The sequence below is a fragment of the Lepus europaeus genome, chromosome 1 (genome assembly GCF_033115175.1).
Source record: "Lepus europaeus isolate LE1 chromosome 1, mLepTim1.pri, whole genome shotgun sequence".
NCBI lineage: Eukaryota > Metazoa > Chordata > Mammalia > Lagomorpha > Leporidae > Lepus > Lepus europaeus.
The window spans coordinates 128,868,435-128,896,193 of NC_084827.1; positions in this window are offsets into that span (position 1 = coordinate 128,868,435).

Consider the following 27,759-nt stretch of genomic DNA (forward strand, 5'->3'; position numbering starts at 1 on the left):
ATAGGATATTTGTAGGAACTGGACAATATATTATATGCTTACTTTATGAATATTCTGACTGAGTATGTCCTATGTTTCCTAGTAAGAACACAATATGCATAAATTATTATAAAATATGAGCTATGCTTAGAAATTATTTGGTAAATATGAAAATGATTATTTTAATTCTTAACGAACAGATTATTGGGTCAAGCATTGGACATGCTGATTAAGACATCATTTAGGGGCTGGCGCTGTGGCGCAGTGGGTAGAGCCAGTGCCTGCAGTGCCGGCATTCCATATGGGCGCTGGTTCAAGGCCCGTTAGCTCTACTTCTAATCCAGCTCTCTGCTATGGCCTGGGAAAGCAGTGGAGGATGACCCAAGTCCTTGGGCCCGTGCACCCGCATTGGAGACCTGGAAGAAGCTCCTGGCTTCAGATCGGCGCAGCTCCGGCGGTTGCAGGCATCTTCAGAGTGAACCAACAGATGGAGGCCCTTTCTTTCTCTCTCTCTCTCTCTCTCTCTCTCTCTCTCTGCCTCTCCTTCTCGCTCTGTGTAACTGTGATTTTCAAGTAAATAAATAAATCTTAAAAAAAAAAAGACCATTTAGAGTATACTCATCCTGTATTGTACTGCCAGGTTTCAAGTTCTACCTCTGATTCTGAGTCCCAGTTTCTACTAATGTGCATCCTGGAATGCAGAGATGATATCTGAAGTGCTAGGATGCCTGTTATCTTCATAGGAGAGCACAACTGGGTTCTGGGCTCCTGGTTTCAGCTTTCCCAAGCCATGAATATTGCAGTTAATTGGATGCTGGAGAGTCTCTCTCTCTCTCTCTCTCTCTCTCTCTCTCTCTCTCTCTCTCTCTCTTTGTGTTAGTCTGCCTTTCATATAATATAAATGGAAATAAATAGAATTTTAAATAAATAGATTAACAAGTTATACACCCAAAACTCATTGAGAATTTGAATCTGAAAAAGTTCCACCTATGAAAATAAAGAATATATTATTAAAGTGATACGAGTTCAGACTTGTTTTGTCATTTGGGTCATACTTTACTGCATAAGAAGCATTGTTGCATGTTACTTTATTCAGCTCATTCTTGTCATTTCAGAGGGTACTTGATAAATAATCATTTTTAACATCCTAATATGGTCAGATTTTAAGTTATATTCAAATATTACTAAAATTTCTTTTTTTTAACTTTTATTTAGTAAATATAAATTTCCAAAGTACAGTTTATGGATTACAATAGCTCCCCCCCATAAATTCCCTCCCACTCGCACCCCTCCCATCTCCCACTCCCCGGTTAGAATGGCTCACATTCAGAAATCTACCAACAATAGATGCTGGAGAGGATGTGGGGAAAAAGGGACACTAACCCACTGTTGGTGGGAATGCAAACTGGTTAAGCCACTATGGAAGTCAGTCTGGAGATTCTTCAGAAACCTGAATATAACTCTACCATACAATCCAGCCATCCCACTCCTTGGAATTTACTCAAAGGAAATTATTAAATTGGCAAACAAAAAACCTGTCTGCACATTAATGTTTATTGCAGCTCAATTCACAATAGCTAAGACCTGGAACCAACCCAAATGCCCATCAACAGTAGACTGGATAAAGAAATTATGGGACATGTACTCTATAGAATACTATACAGCAGTCAAAAAAAAAAACAATGAAATCTGGTCATTTGCAACAAAATGGAGGAAACTGGAAAACATTATACTGATACTACTAAAATTTCTATGAAATTTGCCTTATGTTTCAAATATGATGTGTACAATGGCCAGAATAACCCAGGTTAGTGTAGAGGTTTTATGCTATGATTTCAACTTTTTTTTTTAAATTTTCACAACATAGGAAAAACAAAATTAACAATTATGAAGAGCATTTGCCTCAGAAGAGATAACAACATATTCTGCCTGTTTGTACTGGCTGTTAGGGAACTAAAAATCCATTCTCAACTTATTTATTACCAATACTGCTGTCCAACCTTCCTTACCATGTTATGATTCTCCAAACTTAATTTTTCAAATATCAGCATTTTTTTAGTGTTTGATTTTAAAACATAACTGTTTTCAAGAGTGTATATATATATATATATATATATATGCATATATAGATAGATAGATAGATAGATACACACACATATATGGGGGCAGAGCCAAGATAGTGGAATAGTGAGGGTGCACACTGATAGTCCGGGAAAAGATACTTCAATAAAAGTGGACTTACTGTAGTCTCAGGAAAAGGCTCAGGAAAAAAATTGCAGAGGAAACTCTTCCAGATCTAGTGGATGTGACACAGAGGACCTTTGGGGAGAACAAGGACGCTCACAGTGTGCAAGACCAGCTGCAGAGTCTGCGCACCAGCGCTGGAAGGGGAGGAGAGACAAAAAACTCGGTAACCTGAGACATTGGCAGGGAAAGGCAGAAAGAGCCTAGAGGGAACAAGGCTTGCAGCCCCGCTGGGGAAAGTTCACCAGGCTGACTGGAGGAGAGAAAAAAAAATGAATAAATAAGGGGAACTGGCACGGACACTAGCCTCTCTCTCCACTCGCCTTACAAAGCTGAGCAAGACAAAGAGTAGGCGCCATTTTGGACATACGTAAAGCGGCACCTGCAATCAACCAAGCAGAAAAACCTGACTCTGGTGGGGAGAAACAACAGGAGATTAGGACCTAGTGAATGTGTGGAGTTAATGAACTGAGACTGTGAAAATCTGAGGGTGGGCGAGAGAATTCACCGAGTACACAAACTCGGTAACCTTGGCAACCAGGTGAGAGACTGCAGAAATTTGAGACTGCACTGAGGGCTGCATAAACCTTTGTGTGGTCCCTGGGGTAGAGCAGAGGAATACACACAGGGGCTAGATTTCATACATCAACTACCCTCAATTCCACTCAGCTGTGTGGAATTACTTCCCTTCTGAGTAAAAAAAAAAAAAAAAAAAAAAAAAAAAAAGAGAGAGAGAGAGAGAGAGGAGAGAACAACCTGGGTGAGTCACCTTTGGCACACGCTTAGCCCTGAAGAACCAAACAAAGATCTCTGGCCACACCCATCACAGCCTCTAAGGATCAGTCAAAAGCAGACAGCCCACTTAATCTGGAGTCATAGTACAATGAGAAAAAACACCACAGCAAAGAAACCAAAGAATATCTCCAATATGCCAAACAACAAACATAGAAACCAAGGTAACGAGAACAAGGAAGACACTATGATGCCCCCAAATGAAAGACACCCCAATTCAAGATTATAAAGATGATGAGATAGAAGAAATGCAAGAAGCGGGTCTCAAAAAATTGATAAGAACATTAAGAAGTTCTCAAAAACAAATTCTTGAACTACAGAAATCCTTATTGGACAAGACAGAAAATCTCTCTCGTGAAATGAAATATTAAGGAGGAATCAAAATGAAATGAAGCAACTAGTAGAACAAGAAACTGTGATAGTGACAAGAAATCATAATGAAATGAAGAATTCAACAGATCAAATGACAAACACATTAGACAGCCTTAAAAACAGAATGAGTAAAGCAGAAGAGAGAATACTGGACTTAGAAAACAGAGCACAGGAAAGCATACAGTCAAACCAAAGAAAAGAAATGAAATTAGAAATCTAAAAAATATTGTTGGGAATCTATAGGATACTATTAAAAAACCCAACATTCAGGTTCTAGGAGTTTCTGAAGGCATGGAGAGGGAGAAAGGATTAGAAGGCATTTTCAGTGAGATACTAGCAGAAAATTTCCCAGGTTTGGAGAAGGACAGAGGCATCTTAGTACAGGAAGCTTATAGAATCCCTAATAAACATGACCAAAAGAGATCCTCACTACGACACATTGCAATTATACTCACCACAGTGAAACATAAAGAAAAGATCCTAAAATGTGCAAGAGAGAAACGTCAGATCACTCTCAGAGGATCTCCAATTAGACTCACAGCTGACTTCTCATCAGAAACCCTACAGGCTAGGAGGGAATGGCGAGATATAGCCCAGGTACTAAGAGAGAAAAACTGCCAGCCCAGAATATTATATCCTGCAAAGCTCACATTTGTTAATAAAGGTGAAATAAAGACATATCATATCAAACACAAATTGAGAGAATTTGTTGCCACTCATCCAGCCCTGCAAAAAATGCTTAAACATGTGCTACACACAGAAACACAGAAACACGGCCATCAATATGAAAGTAGGTAAAGGAAGAAAAAGTAAAAGATCCTAGGAAGCTCAAAGCATATGCTAGAAAATATCTTTGGGAAAATGGCAGGAAAAAGTCACTACTTATCAATAGTCACATTGAATGTTGATGGACTTAACTCTCCAGTTAAAAGGCACAGACTGGCTAAATGGATTAAGGAACAAAACCCATCTATTTGCTGCTTACAAGAAACACATCTTTCCAACAAAGATGCATGCAGACTGAAAGTGAAAGGTTGGAAAAAGATATTCCATGCCAACAGAAATGAAAAAAAAGGCAGGTGTAGCCATATCAATATCAACAAAATAAACTTTAACACCAAAACTGTTAAGAGAGACAAAGAGGGACACTATATAATGATTAAGGGTTCAAAACAACAGGAAGATATAAGTATTATAAATGTATATGCACCTAATTACAGGGCACCAATTATTTAAAAGATTTGTTAAGGGACTTAAAGAGAGACTTAGATTCCAATACAATAGTACTGGGGAACTTCAATACTCCACTCTCAGAAACAGACAAATCATCCGGACAGAAGATCAACAAGGAAACAGCAGATTTAATCGACACTATAGCCCAAATGGATCTAACAGATATCTACAGAACTTTCCATCCTACATCTAAACATTTTACATTCTTCTCAGCAGTACATGGAACCTTCTCTAGGATTGACCACATACTAGGCCATAAAGCAAGTCTCAGCAAATTTAAAAGGATTAGAATCATACCATGCAGCTTCTCAGACCACAGTAGAATGGAGGTAGAAATTAGCAACTCAGGAATCCCTAGAGCATATGCAAACACATGGAGAATGAACGACATGCTCCTGAATGAACACTGGGTCATAGAAGAAATCAAAAGAGAAATCAAAAACTTTCTGGAAGTAAATGAGGATAACAACAAAACATATCAAAACCTAGGGGATACGGCAAAAGCAGTGTTGAGAAGAAAGTTTATAGCAATAGGTGCCTACATCGAGAAATTGGAAAGGCACCAAATAAAAGAGCTTTCAATGCATCTTAAGGATCTAGAGAAACTGCAGCAAACCAGACCCAAATCTAATATGAGAAGCGAAAAAATTAAAATCAGAGAAGAAATCAACAGGATTGAATCCAAAAATACATTACAAAAAATCAGCCAAACGAGGAGCTGGTTTTTTGAAAAAATAAACAAAATTGACACCCCATTGGCTCAACTAACTGAAAAAAGAAGAGAAAAGACCCAAATCAATAAAAACAGAGATGAAAAAGGAAATGTTAACAACAGACACCACAGAAATAAAAAGAATCATCAGAAATGACTACAAAGACTTGTATGCCAGCAAACAGGGAAATCTATCAGAAATGGATAGATTCCTGGACACATGCACTCTACCTAAATTGAACCAGGAGACATAGAAAACCCAAACAGACCCATAACTGAGTCAGAAATTGAAACAGTAATAAACACCCTCAGAACAAAGAAAAGCCCAGGACCAGATGGGTTCACTGCTGAATTCTACCAGACATTTAAAGAAGAACTAACTCCATTTCTTCTCAAACTATTCAGAACTATCAAAAAAGATGGAATCCTCCCAAGTTCTTTCTATGAAGCCAGCATCACCTTAATTCCTAAGCCAGAGAAAGATGCAGCATTGAAAGAAAATTACAGACCAATAGCCCTGATGAACATAGATGCAAAAACCCTCAATAAAGTTCTCGCCAATAGAATACAACAACACATCAGAAAAATCATCCACCCAGACCAAGTGGGATTTGTCCCTGGTATGCAGGGATGGTTCAATGTTCACAAAACAATCAATGTGATATACCACATTAACAAACTGCAGAAGAAAAACCATATGATTATCTCAATAGATGCAGAGAAAGCATTCAATAAAATTCAACACCCTTTCATGATGAAAGAAAGCCCTAAGCAAAATGGGTATAGAAGGAACATTCCTCAATACAATCAAAGTAATTTATGAAAAACCCACGGCGAATATCCTATTGAATGGGGAAAAGTTGGAGCATTTCCTCTGAAATCTGGTACCAAACAGGGATGCCCACTCTCACCACTGCTATTCAACATAGTTCTGGAAGTTTTAGCCTGAGCCATTAGGCAAGAAAAAGCAGTTAAAGGGATATAAATTGGGAAGGAAGAAGTCAGACTATCCTTCTTTACAGATGACATGATTCTTTATTTAGGGGACCCAAAGAACTCTACTAAGAGACTACTGGAACTCACAGAAGAGTTTGGCAAAGTAGCAGAATATAAAATCAATGCACAAAAATCAACAGTCTTTGTATACACAGGCATTTCCACGGCTGAGAAAGAACTTCTAACATCAATCCCATTCACAATAGCTACAAAAACAAATACCTTGGAATAAACTTAACCAAGGATGTTAAAAATCTCTACAATGAGAATTACAAAATCTTAAAGAAAGAAATAGAACCAGGATACCAAAAAATGGAAAAATCTTCCATGCTCATGGATTGGAAGAATCAACATCATCAAAATGTCCATTCTCCCAAAAGCAATTTATAGATTCAATGAGACACCAATCAAAATACCAAAGACATTCTTTGCAGATCTGGAAAAAATGATGCTGAAATTCTTATGGAGATGCAGGAGACCTCGAGCAGCTAAAGTAATTTTGTACAACAAAAACAAAGCCAGAGGCATCACAATACCAGATTTCAGGACATGCTACAGGGCAGTTGTTATCAAAACAGCATGGTACTGGTACAGCAACAGATGGATAGACCAATGGAACAGAATAGAAACACCAGAAATCAATCCAAACATCTACATCCAACTTATATTTGATCAAAGATCCAAAACCAATCCCTGGAGTAAGGACAGTCTATTCAATAAATGGTGCTGGGAAAACTGGATTTCCACGTGCAGAAGCATGAAGCAAGACACCTACCTTTCACCTTACACAAAAATCCACTCAACATGGATTAAAGACTTAAATCTATGACCAGACACCTCAACTTCAATTAGAAGACAGACTAATACTGTAGATTTTTGCTAGTCATTCAATCCAACACAACTGTTTTTCATAAATCATATTAAAAATAGTTAACAAATTGATATATATTTTAGTAGAAATTACAAGAACATTAATAAATTTATTAATATTTAAGATTATGTTTTTTTGGTTTGTAGAAATTTATTGATATTTCAGAGATGTTTCCTCTTCTATCCCATGAGCACCCAACCAGCTGCCTACAACAAAGATAGCATTTTAGCCACATTACAAGATTTCAGATTAAATGACTACTGACACTTGTTCTTTCATTTATCTATTCTCTTCAAGGGAGGAAACTAATTCTATTATAAAGGAATCTATAGGACGCACAATTTAATCTTAGGCCTTATAAAAGAGATAGCTAACATTTTTCTGTAATAGCATAGCTAAAATAAGAGCTTAAATTATAATTTCATAGCTAGATTTACTTCGCCATCAGCGAAGTATACAGTAAGTAGAAAAACATCCCTTTCAGACCAAGGGAAAGAAAGTTTTTAAGTGAGAATATAATTTTCCTCGTGGGCATTGTCTACCTTAGAAAAACTACTACAGAACATGCCTGTGAATATAGACTTGTAGTTCAGGCCACCGAAGATTAGAGATGGGACTTGGGCACTCCCTTGACTTGCATCCTCTGGTCTGCTTTAACAAAAACCAGGAGAAAAAGAAAGCTAGGCATCAGAAGCAATGGCTGATCTGTACAGTGATCTGCCCTCAAGGAGACCCAACAGGCCAGTCCACTGCAGTGGCTTTCAATGTGGTAAGCCTGGGCTTCAGCAGAATTCAGCTATGAAGAGCCCTGGCAGCTCTACCAAGAGTTGGATCCCTGGAAATGGACCTGTCTTGGAGTTGAAGGATGCCCAGGTCAGAGCCACAGATCTTATTGGCTCTAAGCTGAAAAGCCCTTCACTCAGCCCAACTTCCAAAGTGACCACTGCAGCTGAGGGGACGGCCAAGAAGGGTCAGCAACATTGAAGGCAGAACTGTAAATTTCTTGTTAGAGATGCCCCCTGCCTTTACCTGGCCAGCTCTCCTCCCAGGCCAGCTAAGTAATGAAAGTCAACAGGGTGCCTTCCCCTAGGAGGTTCACACCTCCCTTAGGATATACCCCATGTGAAGAGATAGATAGGTCTGGGCCTCTTAACTTACAAGGCCTAAAGCCCACCAGATTATTATCAAGCCCCTTCTATCAGGTTCTATTTGCCTCTCAATCAGAAAAATTACTTGTAGCTTAGACAGCACCTTTCTTAGCTCCTCTAATAATGACTCTGTCCTTTGTTCTAGACCCTGTCTAGCGCACTTGGGCCTCATTCCTTTGTAATCATAACCTCTACTCTACCACCAATGGCTCTACTCCCAAGCTGTGTGTACTGATCGTCCTCTTCCCCACTTAATGCTGTATAATTGTTCAGACCTGGTTAATGCCACTCTTAGGATCATTGGTTACTATCCTCACTCTGTCTTTTATGACCTTGTCTAAATATGATCAGAGTCGGCAAACTTGGAAGGCTTCCATAGCCTTGGCAACTCATGACGAGAGCCTAGGGTGGTTACTGGCACCATAAACTAGAGTGTCATTTTGTTGGGTCAACAACAGGAGTCACTGTGCACTTGCTCCTCATGTGGGATCTCTGTCCTTAATATGCTGTACATTTTGATTTAATGCTATAACTCGTACTCAAATAGTATGTTTCACTTTGTGTTTCTATGTGGGTGCAAACTGTTGAAATCTTTACTTAATATATACTAAATTGATATCTGAATATAAAGAGAGTTGAAAATGAATCGATGTGAATGGAAGGGGAGAGGGAGCAGAGAGGGGAGGGGTTGCAGGTGGGAGGGAAGTTATGGGAGGGGGAAGCCATTGTAATCCATAAGCTGTACTTTGGAAATTTATATTCATTAAATAAAATTTTAAAAAAAAGAAAAAAAAATAAGATTATTGTTCTGTATCTTCCAGTGAAAAAATATCATGCTGATATTCTTGCTTGTTCTCACTAAGACCATTTTAAAGTTATGGAAAGCATTTCATATAAACATATAGTTAAAGACACCTTAGAGTTACTGTAGAATCCAAGACCTCAGAAACAAAAATCCTGGAGTTAAGGAAAACAAGTTGAAGTAAGCTTCATTTTCTGCAGCCGTTTTCTCCCGGAGACATTTTCTGATTGGTAAGTGGTACATGACAGAGATGCTAACATATCCAGCAGAAAAGAGAAAATTCAGTGTTCAGTAGATCAAAAAAGTGGATTCCAGTCTCTACAAAGAGGAGAAAAAGCCTTACAATGCATTCCAAGCTTACTGTTAGAATTGTTGAAAAGCAATTACTTATGTGTTATAAATAAATAGACCTTTGGAAATATTAAAGTCACTTAAGAAAACACAATCCCAGAATGAATATAGAGACTTATCATTATTAAAACTGCATCTCAGAAAATAAACATCTGTCCTTGCTGGATAAAGTTCAAGAACAAAGCACTATGCCCAAATATTTTCACAAGTGAGTTCTACCAAATGCTCAAAGCTCAGAAAACATCATGTCACTTGCCTTCTAAATTTAAAATCTATTTTAAAACTTTTTATTAACTAAGTATAATATTAATAACTAAATAATAAAACAATATTACTACAATAAAATATTTTAATTAACTTAATATATGTGTGTGGAAAATCTATGTGAGGTAAACTGAAACACTAGGAAGTATATTGAAAATTAGTGTAACAAAATGGAATGCTATCTCCTGTCAACCCTGTTTATAAGATCATATTAAAAATATCAAGGGATATAGACATGTTGAGATGTTCATAAATGAAAAATGTCAATATAGGAAATCAATCCCTGGAAAAAGGACAGTCTCTTCAACAAGTGGTACATGGAAAATTGAATCTCTGCATGCAGAATTATGAAACAAGACCCATACCTTACACCTTAGAAAAAAACTCAACTCAAAATGGATCAAGGATCTACATCTATGACCTGATACTATCAAATCACTAGACCAGAACATTGAGGAAACTCTGCAAGACTTTGGCATAGGCAAAGACTTCTTGGAAAAGATTCCAGAAACACAGACAACTAAACCCCCAAAAAGACAAATGAGATTACATAAATTTGAAAAGCTTTTGCACAGCAAAGGAAACACTCAACAAAGTAAAGAGGCAATTGACAGAATGGGTGAAAGGATTAATATTCAGAATCTATAAATAACTCAAGGAACTCAACAACAACAAAACAAACAATCCAGTTGAGAAATGGGCAAAGTATTTGAACAGGCATTTTTCAAAATAAGAAGTTCAAATGGCCAACAGACACATGAAAAAATGCTCTGGATCATTAGCCATCAAGGAAATGCAAATCAAAACCACAATGAGTTTTCAGTTAGAATGGTTCTCATACAGAAATCAACAAACAACAATTGTTGGTAAAGATGTGGAGAAAAAGGTACCTTAATCCATGGTTGATAGGAATGTAAATTAGTAGAACCCTTGTGGAAGACAGTATAGAGATACATCAGAAACCTGAAAATAGATGTGCAATATGTCCCAGAAATCCCATTCCTAGATATTTACCCAAGGGAAATGAAATCAGCATATGAAGATTTGTCTGTATCCTCATGTATATTGCAGCTCAAATCACAATAGCAAAGATATGGAATCAACCCAGAAAGAAAGAGAGAGAGAGAGAGAGAGAGAGAATGGAATACTACTCAGCCATGAAAAGAATGAAATCCTATCTTTTGCAACAAAATATATGCAACTTGAAGTCATTAAATTAGTGAAATAAGCAAATTCCAAAAGATAAATACAAAATGCTTCTCTGATTTATGGTAACTAGTAGAATACAAAAAATGCAATCTATATGAGTGAATTTATCTTTGAACTTGTCAAGCCAACTTTCTAAGAATTTGCCATGAAGGTATATCTCTAACAATGTAAAACTATATCTGTACAAAGTTATTTCATTGCTCCATTATTTACAATCACAACAGTTTTGAAACTATTGAATTACACCTACACAGACTGAATACACTGTGGTCCACTCACATAATTGTGTTTTAAGTAGCTATATACAAGAATATGTGGGTATTTAAAATAGATATGCAATAATTTCTCAGATAATCTTATTAAGTGAGAAAGGCAGGGAACAAAATATCTTTCATATTTTTTATTTTGTGTAAAAATTGGCAGGAAGCATAGGAAAATATGAGTATGCAGGTATTTGTTTATTTTTGCAAAAAGAAACAGAAGAAGGAAAAAAAGAAACCCAGCGAAGGCAAACAAGAAAGTTATTAAATTTGTCATATATAACAGTGATCAGGAATTACAAAGCAGGTACTGGGGGAAGTAACAAATCTGAGTTGTCTGCCTGAATTGTAATTCTTACACTCTTATCTAGGAATAAGCTATCTCTCCTGTATTTCCAGGCCTTGGTGTATTGTGCTAATTACACTTCCCATGTGTCTCATTTTTTCTGTTTGCCCTTTTCCAAGTGATCCCTTCACTAAACTTTCCTCAATCAATCTTTCTAGTTGGTCATCTGTTTACTGACAAAAAACAAATTGACATAAATGGTTTATGTATGAGAATATACTTTATTCGTTATTCTCTCCTATATTCTTTCCATCTTTGAATGTCTATGTTTGTGGTCTTCCTACAATTATACTTGCAGAATTGGCATTACATTAAAGATGACTGCTCAACTACCATTCAATTTTGGGGTATTGATTGATGATGTAGTTATTTTCATTACATTTCACGTTGTGGTTATTTAACACTGAATTAATGATAAGGCACATGTACTCTGCACATGAAGTTAGTTATTTCTTATTCATGTTAACTTTGAGGAATCCAGAATTTGTAGGACACACAAGAAGCATTTCCCTGGTTAGAAAATACTTTTTATATCATCAGCTACTCTTTTTGATTGAAATATATTAGAAGACTTGGCAAAAGAGTAACTGAACAAGAAATAACATCAAAAAAGTGACAAAGGTAAAAAAAACAAATAATGTGTTCAATATTTTCTATACCTCGTGGTTCTTTCCTTAGAGTATCTATACATTTAATGCTGTATATTATTCATTGCAATGAATTCCCCAATTTTTTTATTTAATATATAGTTTACTTAACAATTTTATTGTGAACATTTTATTTTGTTTCATTTTAATATCTTGAGTTTGCTTCCATAGATTTATCAGGTATGCTGATTTCCATAAACAATCAATATAGTATAAATGACTACATGAATCAGAGGACAGTACTCAAATCTTTTTATTTTCAAAGATTTATTTATTTATTTGAAAGTCAGAGTTACACAGAGAGAGAAGGAGAGGCATACACTGGTTCACTCCCCAATTGGCTGCAACGGCTGGAGCTGCATCCTTCCAAAGCCAGGAGCCAGGAGCTTCTTCCAGATCTCCCATGTGGATGTATGCGCCCAAGGATATAAGCCATCTTCTCCTGCTTCCCCAGGCCATAGCAGAGAGCTGGATCGGAAGTAGAGCAGCCGGGACTCAAACTGGCTCCCATATGGGATATCTGCACTGCAAGAGGCGGTTTTACCCTCTACGCCACAGTGCCGGCCCCAGTATTCAAATCTATCTTGGATGGAGACCAATGTTTTAAAAAACACAGACTTTCTTAAAATTATTCCCATCTCTAGTTTAATTATTAACACAAAAAATAGAATGAAATAATCTCTAAAGTACCAGAATTGATGGCAGATGTCAGCACAAATCTAATTATAAATAATGTAAAAAACAGGTGCACACATTCAATGCTAGTCTTCAAATAAAAGTTCAAGGTTTCAAAGCTTATTTTGGAGAAGTCTGGCACATTGGTATGATAATATTATTACAGCAGTCTTTGCAAATAGCCAGTACCCTCTAGTGTACATTATCAATAAAACCCTCAACTAAAATGAACAACATTGCCTTTCATTTTAATGATTACCATTTCTCTGCACTCTCTTTGTTTGTTTTACTATTTCCAAGCATGTAATCTAGCAACGATTACCTGGGTGAAATGATGAAACTTGCTGATTACAAATGCTTCATAACCATGGTGCAATCCATATGAATCTATTCCTTGGTTCAGAACTATAATTCTCATTCATGTTCGTGTCAGCTGAAAATTTATATTGATGAAAGAATTAGATCTCAAAGTGGTTCTTATTCTGAAACTCTGCCATGGGTTATTGATTTAACTGACATTTAAACTATCACAGCATATCTCAAACATACACAAATCCTAACATATCCTTGTCAAAGTCAATAGAAATAAAGATACAAAATGGATAAAAAAATTAAGTAAAGAGGAATATTATATTAAGTCAGTTGCTTTCAGGAATCATTTGGATTAACCAGAATTCTTATTACTCTGGCATATAGCCTGGAAGCCTAATTGTACACATTGGGACATCCTCAGCATCACCCAGATGCTACAGCTAAAGCATAATAAAATATTTTCCAACTTCAATATTAAGCAATTGCTCTCAAGTTCACACTGGCTGCCATATATAAACTAACACAAAACATGATATTCACATTTCAGACCAGAAAACATATGGACATAATCCAACAAAAAACTCACTTTCCTAATCTATTTTGATAATCAAGGAGTATTGGTCTTTTTTTTTTTTTTTGACAGGCAAAGTGGACAGCTGGCACACTGCGCTGATCCGATGGCAGGAGCCAGGTGCTTATCCTGGTCTCCCATGGGGTGCAGGGCCCAGGCACTTGGGTCATCCTCCACTGCACTCCCAGGCCACAGCAGAGAGCTGGCCCAGAAGAGGCTCAACCGGGACAGAATCTGGCGCCCCGACTGGACTGGGACTAGAACCCGGTGTGCCGGCACCACAAGGCGGAGGATTAGCCTGTTGAGCCATGGCGCCGGCCAGAGTATTGGTCTTGAGATCATTATTTTGGATAACAGAAACTCCAGCAGTATCAATATAGTTTACCAGTTAATATGCCCAGCTATTTGTTCTTTACTGTAACAATTACCTTTAGCTGTTATTACGTAAGGAGGGCAATATTTCAAAAGCAAATTGGTTGTCAGAGGAAATTGAGCATTCCTAAGGAAGTAGATTTATCACTTGAAAGAAATGATTATTTCTTGCATATAAACAGATAACTATAGGAAGGATTGTTCTCATACCTATTCCAACTTTTCCTTTTAGATAGCTAAATGTCATCTTTTTAAAGAAAATGCTGAATAAGCTAGAATCCATTGCTTAGAGACTCTGATAATTAGATTGAGTGAAGTAAACAAGAGAAGACTTTGATCAATTAGCTATATCAAGGCATATTTTGTAATTGCTAAATAAGGAAAAAGTTAAAATGGAATATTAAGATTATATTGTTGTCTGGAGTTAAACACCTTTTATACACAGCATGAGCACATAGAAACAAAGACTATTATGTTTGAAGAATTATTTGAATATATACTGAAAATTGAAGAAGCCCCCAACACACACACACACACACACACACCCCACTCCAATTCTTAACCCATAGACCCATCAGATAGGAGTAATGGCTATTTAATGAGGAAATTTGCACATTTCCTAAAAATCATTTTAAAGAAAGGTGAAATATATAATAGATGAGGATAAAAATTTCGGAAGAAACAACTAATAATGCATTCAAGTAATTAAATCTCAATATTGGATGAGAGAATTTACATTTAGCTTTATTCAGTTAGGAGAGTTTTCTATCCCAATGTCAGGCAAGATAGCAATTCAAGAGCAAAATCATATTATTTTCAAAAAAGTTATGATATGTATTACTAATAGCTTTAGCTTCTTTATTTTTACCACTTTTAAAAAACAGTTTTTGGGGCCACACCTTTGGCACACGATTAAGACAATGCTTTGGATGCCATCATTCCACATCTGAGTTTTTTGGGATTGAGTCTGAGCTCCACTGTCCATTCCAGCTTCCTGCTAATGCACTTCTTTGCAGACAGTAAGTGATGGCTCAAGTGCTTGGGTCCCCACTATCCATGTAAGAGACCATGATTGAATTCCTGGCTCCCGGCTTCAGCTTGGCTTACCATTGGCTATTGTGGGCACTGAAGAGTGAATGGATGAATGCAAGTGCTCTCTCTCTCTCTCTCCCTTATTCCCTTCTCTTTCTCTTTCAGATAAATAAGATAGATAAAAATTTAAAATGCGCTGACGCCACGGCTCACTAGGCTAATCCTCCGCCTGCGGTGCCAGCACCCCGGGTTCTAGTCCCAGTTGGGGTGCCAGATTCTGTCCCAGTTGCTCCTCTTCCAGTCCAGCTTTCTGCTGTGGCCCTGGAAGGCAGTAGAGGATGGCCCAAGTGCTTGGGCTCTTCACCCTCATGGGAGACCAGGAGGAAGCACCTGGCTCCTGGCTTCGGATCAGTGCAGCGCGCTGGCCATAGAGCCCATTTAGGGGGTAAACCAACAGAAGGAAGACCTTTCTCTCTCTCTAAAAAAAAAAAAAAAAAAAAAAAAATTAAAATGCTTTTAAAATGTAAAACCATATCTAATCATGCAAATTAAATGAGTAAATACTTTTTTTTATGAGTTCAAATTATACTGAACTTCTTTACATTACAGACAATGACAAATGTCTTTTATCCTGAGCAAGGGTGGTAAGATATACCACAGCACTAAAAGTTGCTTTTACAGACTTTTAATAACTTTTGACTAATGTTGATGTTGTCACTTCTCTAGAGACACTAGATATGTACCAGAGGTTCTTAGTGAAGGCAAATTCAGGGTCATAATGAGGAAAATCATCGTGAGGAAAAAGATAAAGATCCACCAAAAGAAGTAACATGGGCTAAATCCTATGAAAAGAACCCTCAGAGATATTTCACAATAATGAAAAGAAAATTCACTCTTACACTATTTCTATGTGACTTATAAAACAAGAAGCTATTTCCTTGAATCTTTGAAAGAGCATATAAGAATAATGAGGAAGAAGAAACCTCTAATATATCCTAAAATATCTGCTATCTGGATCCAGAATATCAGTTATCAAAATTAAAGTCAAAAGAGAAAACATAGTTAATATGGTGGATAATCACTTTTCTAAAGCACATGGATAACAATGTAAACAGCTGTGTGCATTAGGAGCAAGGAACTACTGAATTATAGCCACTCAAAAGGAAAGATGTAGAAGGGCTGGGTGATACCAATGAATGATGGGATACCTGGGTCTGCATGCTTGCAATAGCCATTTAGAACTCAGATGTGGATGCCTACCCTGTCCTAAATGCTTATGATATTCCATGTCGTCATCAGAAACATCACCCAAAGGTTCAGATTCTAATATTTTCTGCCTAAATCTAGATGTCTGCTTCAATTTAAAAATCCTTGATTTGATAAGGTGAGTATATTGCTGATGAGATATATTATTTCCCATGACATGAACACTATATTTAGCAGGGGGCACTGGAAAAGATCCTGACTTGTATAAAATCTAGCACAGTAAATTGTTCCTTCTCTAGGAGTATTTGAGCTTCAAAAGTAACCAAGACAACAATCTTAAGTAGACTACTGAGTAAGCCACACAGAAATGCATAATGTTCATAATGAACTATAAGATTGTTCTGTGTTCAGAGCAATTGTATTGTATAAATAACAGTGGAAGACCTGAGCTCTCCTGTTAGAAGCAACATTGTAGATTCTAGGACTGAAATTTTTATAGCTCAGTCTCTCATTATCAGACAAAACCCAGAATACTATTGAAGCATTCTAACTTGACAGAATCAGCAGTTTAACATTAAGATTTCTTTTATGTTTTATATGGCAGAGTTCTCATGAATATCTTTTTAACCTCATTACATAAAAGATGAAGACATTAAAATTGTGAAGAATGCCTGATGTGGACAATCAAATAATTTAAATCTTGGCTCAAGAAATATGCTGTAAGTACTGACCAATACTGGTTTGCTTAACCTCTTAAATAAAACTCATTTCTCATAGAAGTGAATGTGTAGTGTTTCATAATATGAAACTGCCAATATTTTAGTTTTTTGAAACAAAAAATAAATAAACCTTTGAATTACTGACACTCACTCTCTGATCTTCTGCACAAACCTTTGGATGATATGACTGAGGCTGAATTTTGGCAGCAAGTCAGGGAATGGGAAAGGAAAGGGTTGTCAAGGAGACCATCGTGCAGAGATGAGGAAGCTGAAGGAGCAATTATATCAGCAGTATAAAGCCACAGATGACTGTAATAACTGAAGATGCTAGGGAGGGTCCTATCTATAATGAAATTACAGCAATGATTCTGAAACAGGTATTTTTAATATTAAAAGAGATTTTTGAATAATTAAAATGGAAAATAAAAACAAATAGAGGGAAAAATTTAAATATCCAAATAATTTATGCAACTCTTGATCCAAATTTGGCACTAAGTAGACAATACTACATTAAAAAGATAATGTTTTATTTTAAAAGCATTATTAATATTAATATATAGGGAAAATAACTCATATGGAATTTTTTTGTTTGTTTAACCAAAACCAGTACAAATGCAGTCTCAACAATGTATTATGACCTTCAGGATGATAGGAAAAGCTAATTATAATCTTGGTGGAAATTTTAATTTTCAATACAGGTTCTAACTTAACATGGAATTTTAGGATGTATCTTGTCAAAATCACACAAAAGAATGAATTTTTTTGAGATAAATGAAAAGTACTTTCTGAATGGTTAGGCAAAACAAAAGAAAATATAGAAGTGGCAGAATTAAGACTTCGAATCAGTGATGTAAAACAATAAGCATTCTAAGGTTTTACTTTCAGCAAGTTATTAACATCAAAATTACCTGTTTGTAAAATGGAGATCTCAATAGTACCTCCTTGATGGGTTTTTTGATGAATAAATTAGAAAATATATGAAAGCTCTTCACACAGACAATAATACACAGCATTTTCTCAATAAGATACAATGTGGAGAAGTTAAATATTAAATTCAAAGATAATGTTAAAACCATAGGAAAAAGTCTCAACACATGAGTATTTTGAAACAACATAAGAAATGAAGCATCAGGAATGAAATTCTGTAAGGAAAGGTTAAAAGCTAAATATAAATTAACAAACTAAATCTCCAACTGATTTGTATATGTAAAAAGAAAGCAGGCAGGGAAACAACTCTGATAGTCAAATGTAGATGAACAAAAAGGTATTTTTAAAAATATTTATTTATTTGCAGGCAAGGTGTTGAAGAGAAGAGGATCCACAGAGAATTCTCTAGTACACTCCCCAAAATGACTGCAATGGCCCTGGTAAGGACAGACAAAAGCAAGGAGCCAGCATCTCTAGCTGAGTCTTTCATGTGGGTAGCAGGGACCAAGTACAAGGACCACTTTCCACTGCTTTCCCAGACATTTTAGCAGGGAAATGGATTCGAAGCAGAGCAGCAGGGACGTGAACCTGCCCTCTGTTGTAGGATGCCTGCTTTGCAGGCAATAACTTAACCTGCTGTGCCAGGGCTTTGGCCTCAGTAATTGTTTTTATGTTTATAGTAAGTCACATACTAAATTCCACACAATGGATACAATCAAACCAGAGTCTAGTCGTTTCACACATAAGTTATGTTTTCAGTGGTTTTTTTATGATTTGGGGTTTTATCACATATTCAATATTTAAACTATACCTCTAAAGATTCATTTTCTTCATATCTTTGGAATGAAAACTATGCTTACTGGGTAGAGCTTATTAAATACAAGTGCTGTTCTGTTCTGTAAGCTCTCCACCAAAAATTCTTCCCCAACTGAATCCTTGGAAAGTGTTCATTACTTTGTTTATCTAGTATATTCACATAACTAAAATCTGTATGTCTTCCTCTTATTCAGCCATCTTGGATTCCCCTTAAAGCAACCTTGTTATTGCTGTGCATTAAAAACGTATTTGTATGATTAATTATTTTTGATTTCTTACCTAAGCAACTGTACTCTAGACATGAAAACCATGAATACAAAGTGGATAATCAAAGCACAATGACTTACAATCACTGTATTAATATTACCCCTCTCAGATATCAGATAATTATCTCCAATTAAACTTAAAGTATACTCTATCTTCTATGGAGGATTTATTTCTCATTCAATGTTCACTGATGTTAAAAATAAATTCCACGGGACCAGCATTGTGGCATAGCTGGTTAAGCTTCCACCTATGACACCAGCATCCAATATGAGTGCTAGTTCCTATCCCAACTGCTCCACTTCTGATCCAGCTCCCTGCCAATGACCTGGAAAAAAACAGCAGAGAATGGCTCAAGTACTTGGGCTCCTGCAACCCATGTGGGAGATCAGATTAAAACAAATTCCAAACAAATCTATGCTCACTCTTCTTACGATGTGCTTATTCATACCTCAATCCTAGACTGACACAGTTTACTCAAAATCTAAGTTCCTTAAATATCATAAATATCTGTACAGTTTTTGAAACAAGACTGGAAATATCCTAAATGACCATTTGGATGTTTGTTCTCTATTTTGCTTTAAGAAGATAGATTATTTTGACAGATTGAAGGATCATTTCAAGTTTCAGCATGATAGTGTATAATTTTCTACAATTTGGGTAAATGTCCTTTTTTAAAAGAAAGTCATAAGCCAATATTGTGGAAAGTAAACTTAAATAGAAATCTTTAAAGTGTTTTGTTGGCAATTGTATCAAAAAAGTATATTTTATATATCAGGGCATAAGGAACTTATAACATTTGTCTTTCAGGAGCAAAAGTTGAATCAACATGCATACTCAGACTGCATAAGAAATGATGTGCCTTATAATTTTTAAAGTGGCAGAAAAATTAATCTACCAAGAAAAAAGAGAAAGAAATTATAAGAGGAATATTGGTCAATTTTTAAACAATGATTTTGGTGTCATTATTAACAAATTCAAATAAATTTAAAATGCAAAGGAGTTTAACATTTTTACTTTATTGTCTTTACATGGCCCTGGTTTATACAAAGCCTTGGCTTCTTTTTGATTGTCTCATCCTATTTAGATCCTCTCTTTTTTTTTTTTTTTACAAAATGCCACAGCAGAAACTAATAGTAGCTTTAAATCCTTCCAAATTATAGAATATCTGGTATAGTGATATGATTCTAAATGATTTTTAATAATTGAAGAGGCAATACTTTTCTTTGGCTCTTTGGAAGATGTAGTTGAATTTCAAGTCGAAAATTATATTCTATCCATTTCCCCGGTATTTTCACTTCTCTGGCAGGCTATTCAAAGCAAAAATAAAAAACAAATAAAATAAAAATAGGACATGAACCACACATTTATCAGATAACGGAAACACACAGAATGCTTTTCTTTGGCCATGTGAAAAATGTGCACACTCTGCTTAATATGTGTATATTAATCGAAGATGTTTGAAGAGATTTCTTGGATAGTTGAAAATGTTTTTACACCATCAAAATAGTGGAGTTGGTGTTCTATAAGTATAAATATGGACAACTGTCTTTGTATGAAGCGTACTTCAATAAGGTTGTGGGAAAATCCAATTAAAAGAAATTTGTCTCAGTATTAAACTTTTTGAAATTCATGTTAACTTTTTTATATGTGTTTTCTATAAATATTTTGAAGTAGTCTTGTGCATTCTTCTAATAAGATGAGAACAAACACAGATGAATTAGGTATAATTCATGATTATAGTACAATCATTCCTCTTTTGGATACAAATAATTGGTCACCTGGATCTTGGAAGTATATCTTGGCTACCAACCTAATTCTCTTATCTCTCACTCCACATAGTTCAAATCTTGTATGTTAAACAGAAAGAAACAGGGGCTGTTGTTATGGCACAATGGGTTAAGCCACCTATTGGGACACTAGCATGCCATATTGATGTGCTGCTTTTAATCTCAGCTGTTCTGCTTCCAATCCAGCATTCCTGCTAATGTGCCTGGGAGACAGTAGACGATGGCCCAAGTGCTTGGGCTTCTGTGACCTGTGTGGGAGACCTGAATGGAATACCTGGCCCCTGGATCTGGCCTGGACCAGCCCTGACTGTTGAGGGAATTTGAAGAGTGAACCATGGATGGCAGATGACTGCCATTCCCCCTGTTTCTCCATCACTCTGCCTTTCAAATAAATAAAAAAAATAAATTTTTAAAAGAAATAGAACTTTACAGTTCTGCCTGCAATGTTGCTGACCCTACTTGACCATACCCTCAGCTGCAGTGGTCACTTTGGAAGTTGGGCTGAGTGAAGGGCTTTTCAGCTTAGAGCCAATAAGATCTGTGGCTCTGACCTGGGCATCCTTCGACTCCAGGGCAAGTCCATTTCCAGTGATCCAACTCTTGGCAGAGCTGCCAGGGCTCTTCACAAGCTGACTTCTGCTGAAGCCCAGGCTTACCACATTGAAAGCCACTGCAGTGGACTGGCCTGTTGGGTCTCCTTGAGGGCAGATCACTGTACAGATCAGCCATTAATAGGCCTGCCACCCATTGCTTCTGATGCCGAGCTTTCTTTTCCTCCTGGTTTGTGTTAAAGCAGACCAGATGATGCAAGTCAAGGGAGTGCCCGTGTCCCATCTCTAATCTTCGGTGGCCTGAACTACAAGTCTATATTCACAGGCATGTTCTGTAGTAGTTTTTCTAAGGTAGACAATGCCCATGAGGAAAATTCTATTCTCACTTAAAAACTTTCTTTCCCTTTGGTCTGAAAGGGAGGTTTTTTCTACTTACTGTATACTTTGCTGATGGCGAAGTGAATCTAGCTATGAGATTATTATTTGAGTTCTTATTTTGGCTATGCTATTGCAGAAAAATGTTAGCCATCTCTTTTATAAGGTGTAAATTTCTTGTTAGAGATGCCACCTGCCTTTACCTGGCCAGCTCTCCTCCCAGGCAAGCCAAGTAATGAAAGTCAACAGAGTGCCTTCCCCTAGGAGGTTCACACCTCCCTTAGGATATACCCCATGTGAAGAGATAGATAGGTCTGGGCCTCTGAATTTACAAGGCCTAAAGCCCACCAGATTATTATCAAGCCACTTCTATCAGGTTCTATTTGCCTCTCAATCAGAAAACTTAACTATAGCTTAGACAGCACCTTTCTTAGCTCCTCTAATAATGACTCTGTCCTTTGTTCTAGGCCCTGTCTAGTGCACTTGGGCCTCATTCCTTTGTAATCATAACCTCTACTCTACCACCAATGGCTCTACTCCCAACCTGTGTGTACTGATGGTCCTCTTTCCCACTTAATGCTGTATAATTGTTCAAACCTGGTAAATGCCACTCTTAGGATCATTGGTTACTATCCTCACTCTGTCTTTTATGACCTTGTCTAAATATGATCAGAGTCGGCAAACTTGGAAGGCTTCCATAGCCTTGGCAACTCATGACGACAGCCTAGGATGGTTACTGGCGCCATAAACTAGAGTGTTAATTTGTTGGGTCAACAACAGGAGCCACTGTGCACTTGCTCCTCATGTGGGATCTCTGTCCTTAATGTGCTGTACATTGTGATTTAATGCTATAACTAGTACTCAAACAGTATGTTTCACTTTGTGTTTCTATGTGGGTGCAAACTGTTGAAATCTTTATACTAAATTGATCTACTGTATATAAAGAGAATTGAAAATGAATCTTGATGCAAATGGAAGGGGAGAGGGAGTGGGAGAGGGGAGGGTTGCGGGTGGGAGGGAAGTTATGGGGGGGGGGGAAGCCATTGTAATCCATAAGCTGTACACTGGAAATTTATATTCATTAAATAAAAGTTAAAAAAAAAAGAAATAGAACTTTAAAAAAAGAAACAAGATAATTTTACTAAGAAAACATTGATATTTCTTTGTGATAGCTAGTATTCCATCTGTATCATTATTATAATAATGCTGATTATTCAAATACACTGTTCTCCTAGGTGTGCTCTTTGAACTAATCTTTAGTATTAAGGAGGACTAAACAGATCCTATATATCACCATTAATTTGAAAGGCTTTACAGAAATCTAATCTCATTTATTAATGTCTCCATTCTTTTGTAGAGAGAATATCAGAAAACCAATTTTTTAGGGTTTATTTGTTTTACTTGAAAGGCAGAGTTACAGAAAGGCAGAGGCAGAGAGAGAAAGAGAGAGAGAGAGAGAGAGAGAGAGAGAGAGAGAGAGAGAGGTCTTCCATTTGCTGGTTCACTACCCAGATGCCAGCAATGGCTGGATCTGCAGCAATCCGAAGCCAGAAGCCAGCAGCCAGGAGCTTCTTCTAGGTCTCCCATGCAGGTACAGGGGCCCAAGGGCTTTGGCCACCTTCGACTGCTTTTTTCCAGGCCATAGCAGAGAGCTGGATTGGAAGTGGAGCAGCTGGTACTAGAACCAGCACCTATATGGGATGCTAGCAGTGCAGGCGGTGGCTTTACCCACACCACAGCACCGGCGCCAGAATATCAGAAAATTATAAAGGGATATTTTGGACCCCCATGGCCTGAAGAGGAAAGATTTGTCTATTAGGAAATACTGCTTCTAATAGTTTACACATCATGTGAAAAAAAGCAAGAAGTAGAACTGCTTTTGCCTCATGACAACACAGTACAACATTTTTTTCTACTGCACTTGAGGAATACTTTTTAAGAGACATTTCACCAAGCTGTGAAAAATAAGCTATATTACCTCCCTGTTGAAAAGATGAGGGATAGTGAAATTGGAAGGTTAAATGGTTTGCTCACCATCACATGCTAAGGTATTGGCAGAGGAAATATAGGAGAATAGCCTCTGGACTTTAAATCTGTTGCTTAGCTACTGATCCACAACAGCTCCCAATTGACTTGAACTGCAGACTAGAGAATTTGAAGATTCAAAAAAGATCATGCCTCCACTAAAATGAAAAGTGGAAAACTTTGTCAACAAATTGTTCTATACACAAACTATTTGGTCACTCTCATCAAATAGATTCTTGTTTTATACAGTCAATTTATTTTTGCAATTTTTTATTGTCATAAATAAATTCCTGACAGATATAGTGCTGAACGTGTCCATTAGAAAATAACTACCTTAGTTCACTTCATATAATCTCTTTGAATATATATATATATATATATATATATAGAGAGAGAGAGAGAGAGAGAAGGAACTTCTTAAAATAACTTGCAAATTTCATCTTAAATGGGTTAACAATGGGTTAAGTTGAAATAAAGCTACAGACAATATATATATATTGTCACTCAGAACTTTTAAAAAATATTCAGTTAGTAATTATGTTTTGATTTAAAATATACAAGAAAAAGTTTGGTTTAGCTCAGAATAGTTTGGCCAGAAGAATGTTTTGATTTTAGAATTGCCCCACCCCAAAATAAAGATGGCTGTAATTGATTCATGGAGATTTGCATTTATTTTCTTAAGATTTCTTTATTTTAAAAGTGTTATGGAGGAGGGGAGGAAGAGGACATAGAGAGAAAGCCAAAACCAGGAGCTGTTTCCAGATCTCCCACATGGGTGGCAGGAGCACAAAGACTTATGCCTTTTTCTGCTGCTTTTCTCAGGCCATTAGTGGGGAGTGGGATCAGGAGTGGAGAAGCTGAGACATGAAAAGGCAGCCATATGGGATGCCAGCCTCGCTAGTGTAGCTTTACCCGGTAATCATAATGCCAGCCCCAAGATTTTTTTTTTAATTTCACTAAATACATCTTCAATTAGAATAAATGCTTCTACCCATTTCTGTCTTGTTTTGATGAAAAAGAGCCAGTGGCAGAGTGGATGTTGGAGATATCTCCCATTTCTAGTATACACCTTTCTCACATATACACTATTTTGAACTCCACTATGACCCCTTTGACTCCCCCTTTTAAAAAAAAAAAGAATTATTTATTCAAAAGACAGAGTTACAAAAAGAGAGGTAGAGGAAGAGAGAGAAAGGTCTTCCATCCACTGCTTCCCTCCTCAAATGGCCGCAAGAGCTGAGCAGATCTGAAGCCAGGAGCCAGGAGCTTCTTCAGGGTCTCCCACACAGGTGCAAGGGCCCAAGCACTTCAGACATTCTCCACTGCTTTCCTAGGTTCATTAGCATGGAGCTGGATCAGAAGTAGAGCAGCTGGGACTCAAATTGTCGCCCATATGGTATGCCAGTGCTACAGGCCAGGACTTTAACCTATTGCACCACAGCACTGGCCCCTTGATTCCCTATTATGATGCCCTACTTTTTATCTCTGTATGGTAATAAACAAACATTTTGGCCAAGAGTATAGACAAGAAAATTCCTTATAGAAATAGACTGTGCAGTTGTTTAGCCCTAAAACTGGAATAGAGATCATCATCTTGGTGTAGCAGATTAAGCAATTGCCTAAGAAAGCAGCATCTCATTTTGGAGCATTGGTTTAAGTGCTTGCTTTTCTGCTTCCAGTCCAGGTCCTTGGTAATGCACCTGGGAAAGCAGTGAAAGATGCCCAAGTACTTGCACCCACGTGCATGTGGGAAACCCAGATTGGGTTCTAGGCTCCTGGCTTTAGCCTGGCCCAGTCCCATCTGTTGCAGACATCTGGGGAGTGAATCAGATGATGGAAAATCTCTTTTTCTCTCTCTGTCTCTCCTTTTTTTTCTATCACCCTGCCTTTCAAAAAAGTGAAATAAATCTGTAAAAAAGGCAATTTAAAAGAACAAGGGGAGAGAGCTCTATTTCCCGACTATGGTTCCTTTCAGCCAGATGTTGCAACCCACAAAACACTCAAGGTAACATGGGAATACAACTTTAAGATTTATTACTAATGTTCTATGGTCTAAGTCATTAGCTTAAGAAATAGTATTCAAGTTCCCTGGGGCATCCTAACTTGAAGTAATAGTTTCATACCTCAATCAAATGACCTATTCCTTGATTCAAAACTTAATTGACAATTTTTAAAAAGCTCTGTTATGTCTCCTAATACTATGCCCAAGATCACAACAGGACATCCATTTACTTCATTTGACTGTGTGTTTCTCAGTGCATCAGCAACACTTGTTTCCAGAGTATTCATTCCCTCTGTAAAGAGAATTTTCACTTTAGGCAAACACCTCGAGTTCCTTTCATCTCAGCAGTGTTTTTAAACATAAAAATGCTCCATAAATTCTCTTTCATTATGCATGTTCTTTCTTTATTCATGTTTTGATGAATTTTTCACATTTCACAAAGTCTCTGATATTTAGGCATGCATGCATTTCTAGTAACTGACCTGAATGATTCTTGGTGTGTTACCTTCTACCGCACATTTTTTTCCTGGTAGGAATATTTCCCCATCACTATATCCTATGAGAATAAATACAGCCACCAGATAAAGTCCAGTTGTGGGTGGCAGGGCCCCATCTATTTGAGTCATCATCTGCAGTTTTCCTAGGTGCACATTCTTAGGAAGCTGGTTTGGAAGTGGAGGATCTAAGATTTGAATCAGGCACCATGCAATAGGGAGTGAGTGTCCTGAACTGCAAATTAACCCTTGGGCCAGATACCTGTGGCTAGGAGAAATGTATTTTAACTTAGATGGAGAAGCCATTTTATGATAATGTAGACAAATATCTCCATTTCTAAGTAATATAATCTCAGCATTTTAATAAATTAATGGAAATGGAGCCAGCGCCGCGGCTCACTAGGCTAATCCTCCGCCTTGCAGTGCCGGCACACCGGGTTCTAGTCCCGGTTGGGGCGTCGGATTCTGTCCCGGTTGCCCCTCTTCCAGGCCAGCTCTCTGATGTGGCCCGGGAGTGCAGTGGAGGATGGCCCAAGTGCTTGGGCCCTGCACCCGCATGGGAGACCAGGAGAAGCACCTGGCTCCTGCCATCAGATCAGTGCGGTGCACCGGTCACAGCGCACCTACCGCGGCGGCCATTGGAGGGTGAACCAACTGCAAAGGAAGACCTTTCTCTCTGTCTCTCTCTCTCACTGTCCATTCTGCCTGTCAAAAAATAAATAAATAAATAAAATGTTAAATTAATGGAAATGGTAAAATTTCATTGTTTTTATAGCTGAATAATATTCTATTTTGTATACATACCACAAATTCTTTATCCATTCATCTGGTGATGAACACCTTGGCTGATTCCAAATATTGGCTATTGTGAACAGTGCTTCTATGTACATGTGGTGCGTGTATCTCTTAGACACATTGTTTTCAAATCTTTTGGGTATAAACCCAGTGGTAGGATTAATGGATCACATGGCAAGTCTATTTCACATTTTTAAAGAAATCTCTACAGCATATTCTACATTGACACTAACTTACATTCCTACTAATAGTCTATTATAAGTCTTATGCTTTGTCCACATCCTTGTCAACATTAGTTACTCTCTGTTTTTTGTATTTAGCCATTCTGACAGGGGTAAGATGATGTCTTATAATGGTTTTGACTTGTATTTCCTTGGTGGCTAGTGATGTTGAGCATTTTTTCATATATTTGTTGGCCATTTGTATGTCTTCTTTTGAGAAATGTCTATTGAAGTCCTTTTGCCATTTTATAACCAGATTGGTTGTTGTTTTGTGCTGAGTTTTTTAAGTTGCTGATAAATTCAGGATATTAATCCTTTATTACATAAATGGTTTCCAAATATTTTTGCCACTCTGTTCAATATCTCTTCACTCTATTGATCATTTA